Source organism: Miscanthus floridulus, chromosome 6 (assembly GCF_019320115.1).
Source record: "Miscanthus floridulus cultivar M001 chromosome 6, ASM1932011v1, whole genome shotgun sequence".
NCBI lineage: Eukaryota > Viridiplantae > Streptophyta > Magnoliopsida > Poales > Poaceae > Miscanthus > Miscanthus floridulus.
Genome location: NC_089585.1, coordinates 105,659,196 through 105,674,165, shown reverse-complemented (window position 1 = coordinate 105,674,165; position 14,970 = coordinate 105,659,196). Strand labels below are relative to the sequence as shown.

General features: G+C 48.2%; 1 pseudogene; it reads left to right on the top strand.

Annotated features, from left to right (window-relative positions):
- The first annotated feature begins 6,558 nt into the window (after positions 1-6,558).
- On the top strand, positions 6,559-8,722 carry LOC136458921 (uncharacterized; annotated as a pseudogene).
- The last annotated feature ends 6,248 nt before the right edge of the window (positions 8,723-14,970 follow it).

Sequence of the window (14,970 nt, the reverse complement as noted above, 5' to 3'; positions counted from 1 at the left end):
GATTTGGGGCTGCTGGTGCCAAGACTTGGTCATTGGAAGGATTTGGGGCTGGTGGTGCCATTTCTTGCAGTGTTGGTTCAGCAGCACTGTCATCTTCCTTCTTTGCTCTTTTTGTTGGGATCTTTGCATTGTCATCATACTTTGTTGTATTTTTCTTTGGCTTTCTTTGCCTGCAAGTTTAGAGATAAATATTCAAGCTAATGAGCACAACAATTTAGGACAGCAAGTGAATATAGTAGGTCTTGCCTTTTCTTAGTCCTATTAAGATGGCATTTGTAGCTTGTTTCACCATGGCCCAATTCTCCACATTTCTTGCACTTCCTTTTGCCTCTAATCATCGTTTTCTTGTTGTTTTGTGCCTCATTCGCAACTTGTTTATCTGCCTTGTTTGCTGCTTCCTTGGCTGTCTTCTATCCTTTGCTTCCACTACCTTCAAGGAAGCTTTTCATCCTGAGTTTTCTGTACCTACCAACTGCCTTCTTGTCAAGGGGTACCTTAAGCACAAACGACAAATCAACATCTGGCCACTGTGACCTATCAGACAATGGCTTTATAAGTCTCTTATAGGCTGCCTGGAACCTCTCAACCGAGTAATACTCATGCACAAAGTCCTCCATATTTACATTAGCGGACTGTACACTTGTTATCAAAGCCAAAGCATCTCATAAAGCCTTTCTAATATTCTTCTCCTTTTCCCCCACAACACCATTATCATCTCTCTGAGTTTGTCTGTGAGCTCCATAACAAGAAGGTCTTTCCAGTCCTTGATCCAATTGTTAAACACTTCAGTAAAGTTATTAGTGATATAATCACATTTAATGTCAGGATTGAAGGCAGATCTCATCCATAGCTTATAATGGTGAGCCTCTATCCAAACCAACACATCAGGAGTAGCTTCAACAATTGAATTGAAAAAGTAACCGCAAACTTCTTGTCTATAAGCTCTAGCTGCAGGATACATCTTAGAGAATACATCACCACCATACTTTTTAATAAAGTTGTTCATTAGATGTCTAAAGCACTCCCTATGTTCAGCCTTAGGAAACACTATTTGAACTGCATTTTCCAGACCTTTGCATGCATCTGACGAGATAGCTAAAACAGGAAGATCTCCTATGGCCTTATGTAAATGAGTCATAAACCAAGTCCAGTTATGTTGTCTCGCCATCAATGAAGCCGAAAGCAACTGGTACATCTAGTTGTGGTCATCTATACCACAAGCAGCAGCTAAATGACCATTCCATCTACCATTAAGTGCAGTAGAGTCTATGCTAAGGTATGACCTACATCCTTCTAAGAAACCTTCAATGCAAGGTTGTAGTGCACAAAAAAATCTATGGAAATAGAACATGACGTCTACCTTCTTAATGTCAATCTCAATAACACTGCCTGGAGACTTCTTTAGTACCTCTGCCCTCTAATTGAATAGTAGCTGAAAGCTATCTTCCCATTTGCCATACAATTCTCTCAAAGCAATTTGCCTACCTTTTCCAAATAGTGCCATAATGAATTTGGCACTTCTGCTCATCCTGTAAAGTTTTTTGCAGTTCCTTACAACCCATACTTGTTTTCTTTCTAAGGTGATGTATTGCCTTTGTAGCAACCCAAGCACTGGTTGGTGTCGTAGTCTTCCTCCTAGCACTTGATGTACATGTGTGGTCACCAATAAGCTTTGTCACCTACAAAAAAAATTAATTAGTGAATGCAAACAATAATAGAAGGACAAAAAATGCAAGTTAGTATCATAATGGTGCACCCATCAGGTTGTCTACGCCCAACAAGATGCCAAGGACAATCTTCTCATTGGCAATCAGCAATGTATCTAGTTGGGTCTGTTTTGACAATGTGTAGTTCAAACTCTTCATTTATAGTAAATTGTCTCACAGCCAATCTAAACTCCTTCATGTTAGGATACACTGTGTCAAGATCCATTCTAGGCCGATTTGGATCATGCACCACAGTCCTCTCCCCTGGTAAATAGTCATCAACATCAACGGCTGCCCCAGTTGTATCAACTTCCCAAGTATCGTCGTTCTGTTCACCGCAAACTTTCCTAGCTGCCTCCCTTGCCTTATCAGCCTCCTCATCCTCAAGCCTAAGTCCCAACAATGCATACATCACCTCATCATCCACCATCTCTATTCTTCCCTCTAAATCTCGACTTTCTTCAATGCATAGCGTATCCCAATCAACAAGAGGTGTCCGTAGCTGTTGTGCAGGAGGTTCTATCGCTGCTAAGCTAAGTTCAGGCTCTCCATCAAGCCTAGTACAGAAAAAAAAAGTGGTACAGTTAGAAGATCTCCAAAGTTAGATTACCATCATAAATTAGAGGACTAAGAACTATTCTTTTTTTACTTCTTAATTACCACCAGAATGGTTCAAAGTTCTATGTACATGAGCATAGCCTAGGTGCCATTTTATCATTGAAAAACAGCACATAAGCGTAAACTTAATAAATGAAAAGGCATTGGGTTATGAGGGTCAACTTAATAAATCAAAAGCCATCAGGTTTATCGCGAACGTCCAGACCATTGAAAACAAGAAAGATTAATTCATTTTAATGATGGGTCTAAAAAACCAGGCAATCAAGTTCACAACTCAGAAACTATCATATGGGAGCACTGGTAAAAAAGAAGCTAAGTAGTAGAGCGTTTGTAAGACAACGAAGAAGGTATGTAGAACCGCACTAGGCTCACAAAAGAAGCAGGCATTATGGCGAACCATGTGCTAGGCTAATCTACACGCTAGCAAGAATGCGTACCATAGGATGAGATCTGGCCGGTGGTTGTCCATCTAGCACTTGGAGCAGCGCGGGCGTGGGCGACGGTGCCGGGACCCCTGGCTGGCTACGGGGAGACAACCGAGGAGGTGGGCTGGCGCGGACGCGTCGGGGCGGCGGCGGGGGGCCGACGTGGACGCGTCGGGGTGGCGGGCTCTCGGCGAGTACGCGTCAGCCCTGGCGGCGTCGGTCTGTCCCGTGACCGAACGAATGGGGGATCGAATGGATTGGATACGGTTGCTGGTGAGCAGGGAGCAAAACGGGAAAGAAAAGAGGTCACGAAAAAAAATTGGCAACAAAATATGGAAAGGGCATTCTAGGAAAGTGTGTCTAATTTTATAGTGGCAAACGAGCGAATCCCTTTTGCGAGATGGTAAAAGAGCGAATCCCACGTTTCATAATGACAAAATTCCAATTATCTCCGCGCGAACCCTGTCTGGCCGCTTTTTCCTACTGGTTTGTCTATTTCCTCTCGGGCGCACGCGTGTTTTCTCCGTTGCCTTGCCAATGCGATGAGCGACGACTCAGGCCTTGTTTAGTTGGGCGAAATTTGGGAATTTGGCTACTGTAGCATTTTCATTTTTATTTGGCAATTAGTATTCAATCATGGACTAATTAGGTTCAAAATGTTCGTCTCGCGATTTCCAACCAAACTGTGCAATTAATTTTTTTCGTCTACATTTAATGCTCCATGCACGTATCGCAAGATTCGATGTGATGGTTACTGTAGCACTTTTTGGAAAAACTTTTTAAACTAAACGAGGCCTCAAGTAAAATGGCAGTGCCGCAGTGGCGTGCGCAGTTTGGCAACCCCAGCAGGGCAATTCCGGTGCTTCATCAAACAAGTTGCACATTGCATGATGCTCCTTCTGAGTGTGTGGTGTGTGCTCTGATAGCTCCCGTTTTATTTCGTTGTCGCTTCCTTTTCCCACTTGCTGCGTTGTCCGGTTGTGTGACCAACGGCAAGCCTTGCAAGAGCATATTCGTGCATGTTAACCAAAACAGCGCGATCGTGGACTGAAAAAAGCATTGATCATGCACCATGCACGGGTATGGAAGTTAATCTGCAAGTGGGAAACCGGTCGACGCGGCATGGGGCAAATCTCAACTTGCGTTGGTGCGTTGCGAGCGGCTTATTTGTGTTGGCGTGGAAATTCAGCTCAGGGCAGGCGACAGGCGCAGCCGCCAGCCGTGCGATCGAAGCTAAACCATCCGGCTGATGCTTTGTTACAAAACGATATGGCTACTTTCCAAAAAAAAAAACCAGTTTTATCTGCACTAGTGCAGCTGTTAGCCTGTTACGGTGTTACCCCTGGAATGGAAAGAAAGGTCGACAAGGCTTGACCTAAACTTTGATGGACGCCGACAGGTTTTTGGTGGCTACTGGCTTGTTGTAGAGCCAAATGACGAACTTGCTGATCGAACCCCGTCTCCTAACGCATAAACAATGTTCGATAACACAATGGCACTAAAAATATTTCGTCAGTGGTCAGTGGCCGACGGAGATTGAAGATTGATGGGATGGGAACGCAACCAAGCAGGAGTATATATTATTATAAAAATAAAAACCCCCTAATCTTCCTCTAATCCTCTCGCTGCCACACAGGACACACTAAGCAACAGCGCGTTTCAATTCTTCGGCCCTACTGCGTTAGGAGAAGAAAGTGACATGTTGAGAAAAGTATGCGTGTCGACGCCTACTGACGATAATTGAAGAGCACAATATTCAGCAGATGTACGCGGGTCTAACGGCGCGTCCACGTACAAGACACAGAAATGCTCCAGTCAGCTACAGTGCGTATGTAAAATATTGCCCGAAATCTGGAAAGAACACGGATAGATATTTGAAGCGGCCACTAGCTGTCTTGTTAGTCGTTACTCGTTAGGACTATTGGAGACGTTGTTCCATGCTTCCGTGCCATGCAAATTCTGAAAAAAAAAAGAATGAAAGAAAATACGTATCGCTGTTTTTTATGTTATATCGCGCGGCACCAGCAGAATCACGCCACCAAGTGGCGCCACTTGTGAGATTCATATACTTCAAGAAAAAGAGGTGAAAACGACGCTTGGCCATGGAGGTGTTGTAACTTGTAAGCAGTCTGCTAGCACCGCAAAATCAAGCAAAATAAGCATTATTCTACCCGTCCGGCCTTTCTTCATGATCGGCCATGGGGTCGAGAAAAACAGAGGAGAGCTAAAGAAATACCCGTCCACAATTAACGCGCGATGACAGGACTGACTGCAGCCGGCAAGGATATTCATGTGCACCTAGCTCATGACAACAAGAAATTTTCCAACTGATCTGCACATATGTATGCGTATAAGCTTCTAACAGTGGAAAGATGCTCTCGCTATACGCGTATAAGCTGCTAACAGTCGAAAGATGCTCTCGCTTTCACGATCCTTCTCGTTCTGGATAACATATAAAGTCGGGTTGCGAATTCAGTGAATTTAATCGTGATCGGCTCAGTGTCTTCCGTGAATCATACAGCGGAAACAAAGAATTGACCGTAGCCACACGACACGGTATTCAGATTTTTCGGGTGTACCCACGTGTACGCCCGCGAAGTATCTGAAGTCAGGCTGATGCATGGTATAGCCACTTACGCGTGCATTGACAGGTAATTGATTTAGATATATATTCAGGTTCAGATGGTTTGTTGCTTGGTCAAATTTTCAATGGATCTGGATTTTGCCGGTACAAGGACGAACCAAACCTCTCGGCTTATTATATTATTATCCGCTGCAAGACGAAATCTGTACACTGATATCTTAGCGCATCATTCCGGCTTTTGCAAGTTGCATGCAGCTGTGTTGCAACATGCAGATCTCTTCTGTCAAGAATCGGCTCCATGCGTGGAGATCTGAGGATATATGTGAGGAACATGGCGAAGAACATGTTAGTAGAATACAGGATAGCAGGTGGTGTGGCGCTGTGTCATGTGGAGAAAGAAAGTGATATGTGAAAATGAACTATGAACCGAAATTATCCTGTAGAATAAAATGGATCACGTTGTAGAGGAGATAAGTGATAACTGTTTGTTTGGACAGGTCCTGCGTATAAGACGGGCCAAGCCCATGCTTCCTGATGGGCCTTGAACTCCATGTTTTCGTTGGGCAGTCCGAGCTCATGCTGCCTGCTGCCTGCTGCCTGCTGCCGCGCTGCGCCAGCCCTCTCCCTTATGTTCGGCGGAGCAAGAGAAGTCTTCCAATGGGCCGGTTCCAACTGCAAACGCAAAACCACCGCCCACCCACAGGTGCCAGAATGACATGCTCTGCTCGCTCTGATTGGTGGAGTGACGCGGCCGGCCTGCAGCCCGCTGCATTGGTGATGTCGAATCAGACCCAGGGGCCATCCACCGAAACGAAACGATACGCCCCCACCGTGTCGCGCGCTCGCCTACGGGCTACGGGCACCGTTTGCCTAATTTCGTTCGCCGACCCAGGTGGCCACGCCGATTAGCACTTCTGCACTTGCATTTGGCGTGGCGGTCTGCGGTATTGCCGTGCCGGCCCCTTGGTATGTGATCAGTCCTTGGTTTGCTCGTCCCGTCTCCCACGGCACGGAAGCCGGCAGGCACCCACACAGATCACGGAACACAGGAAAATGTTTGTGTGTTGGTTCTACTCCTACGTGAAGGCCGGAAGAGCAGCTAGCCTTAGCTCCCTATATATGCCTGCTCAAACGATCCTTCGTTCAGCGACATCATCTCTTGTCTGCCCACTCGATCGGGTTAGATTACCATCAGCTTAAACCACCATTTATTCACCAATTGGATATGCCGCTTCTCGTTCTGCGCGTGCCGCTCGTTTCAACCAATAATGTATGTACTGGCGCTGCATCTCCTGTAGCAGCAGCAGCAGTAGCAGCAACAACAGAGCATTCCGATGGCCTCCTGTTCGATGGTCTTGTTCTGGGCCATGGTGACGACGTCAACAATAAGGCCGAGGCGGACAACGACGACGCACCGACCGAGAAACTGGAGCGGCTGAGGTCGCAGATCATCGGCGCGGAAGCAGAGTTCGCGTCCCCGTTCGGCACTCGCCGCATCACGTACGCGGACCACACGGCGTCCGGCCGCTGCCTGCGGTTCGTCGAGGAGTTCGTCACTCGGAACGTTCTGCCTTTCTATGGTGAGTACCATACGTGCCGTGAATAGCTCCTATTTTCCTCGACACACAAATACGACTCGGTGCTTATATACGCATGTGGACGGCGATTGGCAGGAAACACTCACACGACGGACAGCTACGTGGGCCTGCACACGAGCAAGCTGGCCGGGGACGCGGCGCGGTACGTGAAGCGCAGCCTGGGCGCCGGGCCGCAGGACATTCTGCTGTTCTGCGGCACGGGGTGCACCGCGGCCATCAAGCGGCTACAGGAAGTGACGGGCATGGCCGTCCCACCCACGCTGCGCGCCGCGGTGCTGGCCGCGCTGCCGCCGTCCGACCGGTGGGTGGTCTTCGTGGGGCCCTACGAGCACCACTCGAACCTTCTCAGCTGGCGGGAGAGCCTCGCGGAGGTGGTGGAGATCGGGCTGCGCCCCGACCCCGAGGACGGCTGACGGCGGCGTCCTGGACCTGGCCGCGCTGGAGGCGGAGCTGGCATTCGCGCGCGCCCTCGGGGCGGCCCATGCTGGGCGCCTTCTCGGCGTGCAGCAACGTCACCGGGCTGCGCACAGACACCCGCGCCGTGGCGGCGGTCCTGCACCGCCACGGCGCCTACGCCTGCTTCGACTTCGCGTGCAGCGCGCCCTACGTGCGCGTCGACATGCGGCCGTCGGGCGACGGCGACGCGGACGACGGCTACGACGCCGTGTTCCTGAGCGCGCACAAGTTCCTCGGTGGGCCGGGGAGCCCCGGCGTGCTGGCCATGGCGTCGCGGCTCTACGCCCTCCGCGGCACCGCGCCGTCCACCTGCGGCGGGGGCACCGTACACTACGTCAGCGCCTACGGCGACACGGTGTACTGCGAGGACGCCGAGGAGCGCGAGGACGCCGGAACGCCGGCGATCATACAGAAGGTCCGGGCGGCGCTGGCGTTCCGAGTGAAGGAGTGGGTCGGGGAGGCGTGCATCGAGGCGCAGGAGGCACGCATGCTCGCGCTGGCTCTCCGCCGTGTCCGCGCGGGGGCCAACCCCAACCTGCGCCTGCTGCAAGGTGCGGACAACGCCGCGAGCGCGCCTCGGCTCCCGGTGCTCTCCTTCGTGGTGTACGCCCCGCGAGACCGAGATGCGACTGAGCCTCCCGAGGCCGAGGGCGGATGGGGCAGTAGGCTGCAGCTGCACTGCCGGTTCGTGACGAAGCTTCTGAACGACCTGTTCGGTGTGCAGGCGCGCGCAGGGATGCGCGTGCGCGGGGCCATACGCCCACCGGCTCCTCGGCATCAGTCCGGCGCGCGCCAAAGCCATCAGATCTGCCGTGGAGCAGGTACGTAAACCCAATGATTAAACGTGGATCGAGTGATCGATCACTTGTTTTACTCGGATGGTACGTATGTGTACAGGGCTACCACGGGGTGCGACCCGGGTGGACGCGCGTCAGCCTCGCCTACTACACGTCGATGCAGGAGGCCCAGTTCGTGTTGGACGCCGTTGCCTTCGTCGCCAGCTTCGGCCACCGGTTCCTGCCGCTGTACACCTTCGACTGGAAAACCGGAGACTGGCACTACGACCACAGCTGCGCCCGTGGACTCGTGCCAAACAACGTCGGCAATCCCGGTGGACGAGTCAAAGCCGAGAACGGCTACCAGAGCTACATGGCATTCGCGCACTGCCTGGCGGAGTCCTTGGCTACCACCACTTGCAGTGGGCTCAGTAGCACTCGTGCTAGACGTATTCCCAAGAGCGTCGACCCACAGTTAGTCTATTTCCTCGTGTGAGTCGTCAATTGTGCAGGCTTCGTTTCAGAGGCTATACTACTACTCCGTCCTATTGAACATCTGAGTACGGTTAGAACTACTGGAGGATAATTTCATGGTATATGTATGAGGTGATTGGAAGAACATAGTACATGTAGAGATCAGGGTGTATGTTTATGCCGTCTTGACCAGATCATCAGAGTGAGATTTCAACTCAACTTACTTATCCTGACCTGAAGAGTTGGATGGCGGCATGGCGCGGCGTGCATGCATCTCCCCAACTGAACTTATAAAACGTGCCATGAGTTCGACCTAAAAACTGTGGAAGATGGAGATTTACTCCAGTGCAGTAGCACCCCCCGTTGGCTGATGTAAAACTGAATGGAAAAAGTCCACATTACCTCCCTTACCTTTTGCGAAAGTCTGTTTTTCTTCCATGAACTCTGAAACCGAGTAACTCGGTCAGTGAGGTAAAACGATCCGTTTTAAAAGTTTAGAGAGATGGTTTACCCGGTTTTAGAATTCAGTGAGGAAAAGCAGATTTCCGCAAAAGTTGAGTGAGACGATTTAGGCCGCGTTCGTTTGAAGGGGAATAACTGCCAGAAAATATTCCAGGCCGGATTCATTAAGTCTGTTCGCTTGATCGTAAACGATCGTGGATTATAAGCCAGAACAGTATTTTTCTCTTACACCAAACCAGCCAGCAGTAATAATCATGTTTTCTCTCACACCAAACCAGCCAGCAGTAATAATCCACGATCGTTTCAGCCAAAACGAACATGCTGATTATATAATTTGAATAAGCTTCTGTCAACAGGAATGGTTCATAGCCCAGATTAAATAGAATCGAACGAGCCCTTAGACTTTTTTTTCAAACCGAAGCGGATGAGGGAACCGCGTTGCTCCCATAGTCCCATCCCATGGCTATGGGGCCGGTCCACATGGCCACCTTTCCACATGGTCCACATGGCCGCTCTTCCTCCTCGCCGTGGCCACAAGCTCGTCTCGCTTGACTACGACGACGATGCTTTCGATGGTGACTCCGACGAGGAGGAGGTAGCGGTGCAGCTCACCGCACAGCGCCGGCAAGCTCTGGCTGAGAGCCTGAGCGCGGCTGAGCCAAAGCCGCAGCGTGCTCCATGCCCTGTCATGCTGTTAGCTTGATGACGCATCATGACATCGTGCCTATGTCATATACTTCCTTTTTCCTATTGAAATATAAAACCAAAAATGCATAAATACCTTTACTCATCCTCGTCACCACGGCCAATGCTCGTCACCACGTATCGTCTCATCTTCATCTCCATCTTCCGACGTTTCGTTTGACCGGTGCGTGGGCTGCCTGCCGCCGCCTGGCCTGGGCAGGTTGGCTGGTTGCCGCCGCCACCGCCTGGCCTGGCTGGCAGGCTTGCCGCCGCCGCCGCCTGGGCAGGCTGGCTGGCACACTTGCCGTCGCCGACGGGTATGTCACACATTATTAAAATTTATAAAAATACAGTAAAAAATCAAAAAAATAGAGTAAAATTCAGGCATATAACACAATATTAAGTACACATGAATTCATCTCACATCATAATGTTGTTCCCAACAAGATTCAAGTCATATCAAATAAATCATAGGTTTACATCTTATCATAGCTAAAATAATTCATCTAATCTGCGACTCACTCATAAGTGCAATACGACCTTCATCACCATGTGTCTCCACTATTTGTATCTTATCCCAACCGACTCTTTCCATATTTTTCACATGATCTACTTGGGACATAAGCAAGTGAAATCAACTTTAACTAATATGTACTACTATCGTGGTAAAAAACAAACAGAAAGCATACAAGCATATATACCTTTGCACTTCAAGAACAGGAAGGTTGCACTCTACTGCCGGAAGAGAAGCAGTTGGAAGCAGCAATCTCGCTAGGGCTAGAGCAGTGGACATGTCTTCTGCCGGCTCGTCCAGACCTTTTGCTGGACCTTCTACTGCCGCGTCCATGCCTTCTGCTGCCGGCGCGGCCATGGCAGGGCCGGCCAACGCCTGAAGACAAATTACAGATGAGTTTAGATATTAAGCATTGTATCCCTAGTCCAATACATATCACCCATCAGTAGACTATCCCAGCAAGGAAAAGAAAAAAAAATCTTGGAACAAGGGCAGCGTAATCCAAGAGCGGCAGGTGCGCGCATTCGGCTTGGGAATCTGCTGCGCATCTGCCCTAAAAACCGATTTTCTCACACGATCTCGAGTTGTATCTGATGTGCCTATCGATTAGCTCTCGCGGATTCGTCGAGACTGGCCTACTGATGTAAACGAGGAGGATCTAAGACGGAGTACTACTAACCAGGCAGCGTCGGAGGCCCCAGGTACGGCGGCGGCTGTGAGCGGTGCGTCAAACGAAGATGAAACGAAACGTGGTGACGAGCACTGGCCGTGGTGACGAGAATGAGTAAAGGTATTTATGTATTTTGGTTTTATATTTTAAGAGGAAAAAGGAAGTATATGACATAGACACGATGTCATGATGCCGTCATCAAGCTAACAGCAGGGCAGGGCACGGAGCGCGCGGCGGCTTCGGCTCAACCATGCTCAGGCTCTCAGCCAGAGCTTGCCGGCGTTGTGCGGTGAGCTGCACCGCCACCACCTCCTCGTCGGAGTCATTATCAAAAGCATCGTCGTCGGAGTCAAGCGAGACAAGCTTGTGGCCACGGCGAGGAGGAAGAGCGGCAATGAGCGCGTACCGCCGCGGGTGCTCGTCGCGCTCTCCGGCATGGCGCGCTCGGCGCCACCCCGCTAGCGCGCAGGCCGCCGCGGGTGCTCGTCGCGTGCTGGGCAGCAGCCAGCCAGCCTGCCCAGGCCCGGCGGCGGCGGTAACAGCAGCCAGGCAGCCCATGCGCAAGGGCAATACGGTCCTCCCATGATAAAATACATGTATTTGAAATGAGAAAAGTGATTAAAATGATCAAATGTCATCTAAAACAAAGTGTCAGTATCGTTTTAGCGAAGTCGACGATTAGAATCCTATAATAACAAAGCGCATTGTTTCGTGTCCTATAATAGCAATTTTCTCTATTATTATCGGTTTATTTACCCACTGTGCCCGCGTTGTGCTGTCTCCGGCTCTCCGCATTCGGGACTCCCTTCGGACCCCTGAGCCCTGACAACTGCAGCCGAAGATGGCCAGAAGAACCAGATCCGCGGCCACAGCCGTGCTGGTCCTCCTGGTCTGCGTGGCGGCGGTCTCGGCGCCGGCGGCCGCTGCCGCCGCCGGGGCGGGCAAGGGCAAGGGCAAGGTCGGATCGGGCCGCGCGGGGCGGCCGCCACCGTGCCAGGATCAGGCGACGCGGGGCGATTGCGCGGCGAGAGCTGGGTGCCGGTGGTGCCGCAGCGAGGCGCTCGACGACATGTGCTTCGGGGCCACCGAGGCGTGGCGCCTCCCACGCCAGGTCTTCTCCTGCGACCCGCCCTCCGGCGCCGCGCACGCTCGCTTGAAGTGATGCGATGCCGCCGCTGCGCCCGCCTTGTTGTTCGGGACTGCTCCATCTGACTGACCTTTGCTTTCGCCAGGCCTCCGTTGTTTCTCCTTTTGTCTTTGCTAGATCTGAGATTTAATTAGAATGGTGTAGTTCTTTTGCTATGTGATTCTTTCCTGCGGTTATGTATTGTAAAATCTGGTCAAAATCCAATCAGAGCGTGGCAAATATTGTCGTTCTCTCTCTTTTTTTTTTAATCTAAATCATTGTCGTTCTTGAAGTGCAATGACCTGTCATTTGGAATTTTGGATCAGTTCTTCATGCGGACAAATTTCTGTGTGGTCGCTAATACCGCAACTTAGCAGTAGCCAGTAGGTACCGCCAGCACGGGATCAAAACGAGACGTCCAGATTGGCCGTCAAGCACTGTAGCATACCGGCGCGAAATCACCACTGTAACTAAAATACTGTCATGCGTTACCGTAGCAATCGCTCTGATGCGTTCATTAGGGCATTTTCAGTGTTTCATTACATTACTTTTGAAAGTGAGGCGTGTCAGCGTGTGGATGATAAATGAAACAAAATTTACAGTGCATAGTTTCGTTAGGTCATTTCCAATGCTAGGTTTCATTATACTGTTTTTAAGAGTGAGGCGTGAATGATAAAATGAAATAAAATCTACAGACACAATTTCATTTCAGTTTTATAGGTCTAAATATTTGAACGATGCACGACATTATGAAATGGAATGTTTTTAATGGATTTTCACTCAGTTTCCAATACGTTGATAACTATGTGAATTAGGTTCATCTCTCTCTCTCTCAATTATGGCCTCGTTCGGCTTATCCTATATTCGGCTTGCTCGGCTTCTTTTTTTTTTTTCAGCCGGAACAGTTTTTTCTCTTACAACAATTCAGCCAGAACAATATTTTTCAGACCAGCGAACGGGGCCTATATGTCACGACATCATTTTTGCATGTCATCTCATTAAATAAGAATGAGACTCCATAGAAGGCAACGATAACATGGTTCCACATGTCAGAGAAACTTGTCAGATGACTTACGAAATAATTCTTCCTGCTTTCAATATTAAGTGTACAATATATTATATCTTTACAGTTGCACTGAGAAGGACAATAAGAAGAAAAAAGTCCAAATTAGTCAATTTAAGTTTTTCCTATGTTCAAATAGCCCCCTAAACTAACTATTTGTTCGATTTACTCTCCCTATTTCAATTGCCTAATTTAGCTCTTAACAAGTTGTCTTTTTGCTAGTGGATGTTCTTGTTGTTTATTATAATTAGGCAATATTGACAATTCAGACTATGTAGAAGGCCAAGTGGCTTCGACGACAACAAGCACAACCAAAAAGACACTGAGGTCTTGTTCAGTTAATCTCCTACCCGAGAGGATTGGAAGGGATTGAAGGAGATTGTATGGAGTTTATTAAATCCCCTTCAAATCGTAAACCTTGAGGGAGGATGACATCAAAGCTATGGCAGCTATGGACAACCATCCATTAGAGCAACTCCAAAAGTCTCTATATCGTTTTTTATTCATATGACTAGAGATTTTTGTAAAAAAAAATGCTCAAATAGCTTCTTTAATTAAATCTCCAAACATTATCATCCTCTATTTTTGATTTCTCATTAGCCAAAATGAATAGCGAGACTGGCTCTCTAAAACATATAAAAGATATAGAAAAGTTGTTGGATGATGAAAATATATGGAACACGATTTTTATTCAAATGATTCTTCAAATAAGGATTTAAAGAATGAGTTTAAAAAAGACTCTTAAACATACTCTTACACGTTCTCGTTTTCCCCTGTTTTCTCGGACTCAAGATCGAGTACCTGCTTCTTGGCTTATAGTCCCAATTACTATCCACCATACTTGATTATACATTTATAATCTGTTATATCTTGGAACAAGGAGCCTATTCAGCAAGCAAATACTTAGATTTTGTGTTCGTGTAGGCAGCTCATGTGCGATGTGACGGTAATTGGTACCTCCGGTTTGATAGTTGAAGCATATGACGTTCTGTTATGGGTATATGGGTATTTAGCAGGGTGCTAGGGGATTTGACATCTACTTTAATAACAAATACACATCAAAAGGAATACATTGAAGACTTAAATATTTCCAGGTGAGGCATCATAAGACAGATAATGATTTTTTAGGAAAAAAAAACTGAAACTAGTTCCATATTTTTCGAAACTAAAATAGAACTGTCTAAGTTAAACAAGATTTTAGGTATTTTAATTGCATGTTTTTCTAGAAAAAATTAGATATTTTTTTGAAAAAAAATATTTATTATCCCTAAACTATTAGGGATGAAAACAATCAGAAACGGTACTGTAATACAAAATCCGAAACCAATTGGTATGGGATTTAAAAAAACGGTAAAAAAAAAGGCTGTGCTAAAACCTCAAAATGAGAACTTCCATGGTAAAAAGCAATATTATAATACAGAAAATGATATTGATCGAAACTGGATGAACTATCAATGTCGTTCGATTTACCCTTTGTAGTAAGTTCAAAGAGGACCAAAATTCATGCGGGCATGCTTGCTTGCTGGCTGCCAGGCAGGTTTGAGGTTTGCAGCCAGGCAAGAATCTGGACCCAGGCCACCAAAATCCAGCGCCTGGGAATCCTTGCCTGGGCCAAGCAGGTTCAGTACTTCAAGCAAATAGGTTCATCATAGTACATTTGGGTTCGACTGTAGCACATACAGAATGTTTCATGATCATGCTGCAACCTGTCCGACTGTAAACTGGAAGTTGCGTCGTGTACCTAACTCCAGTCAAAAGTAATGCCAGACTGATTACCAGGTAGAGATTAAAAATCCCCAAAAGGCTGTAAACAA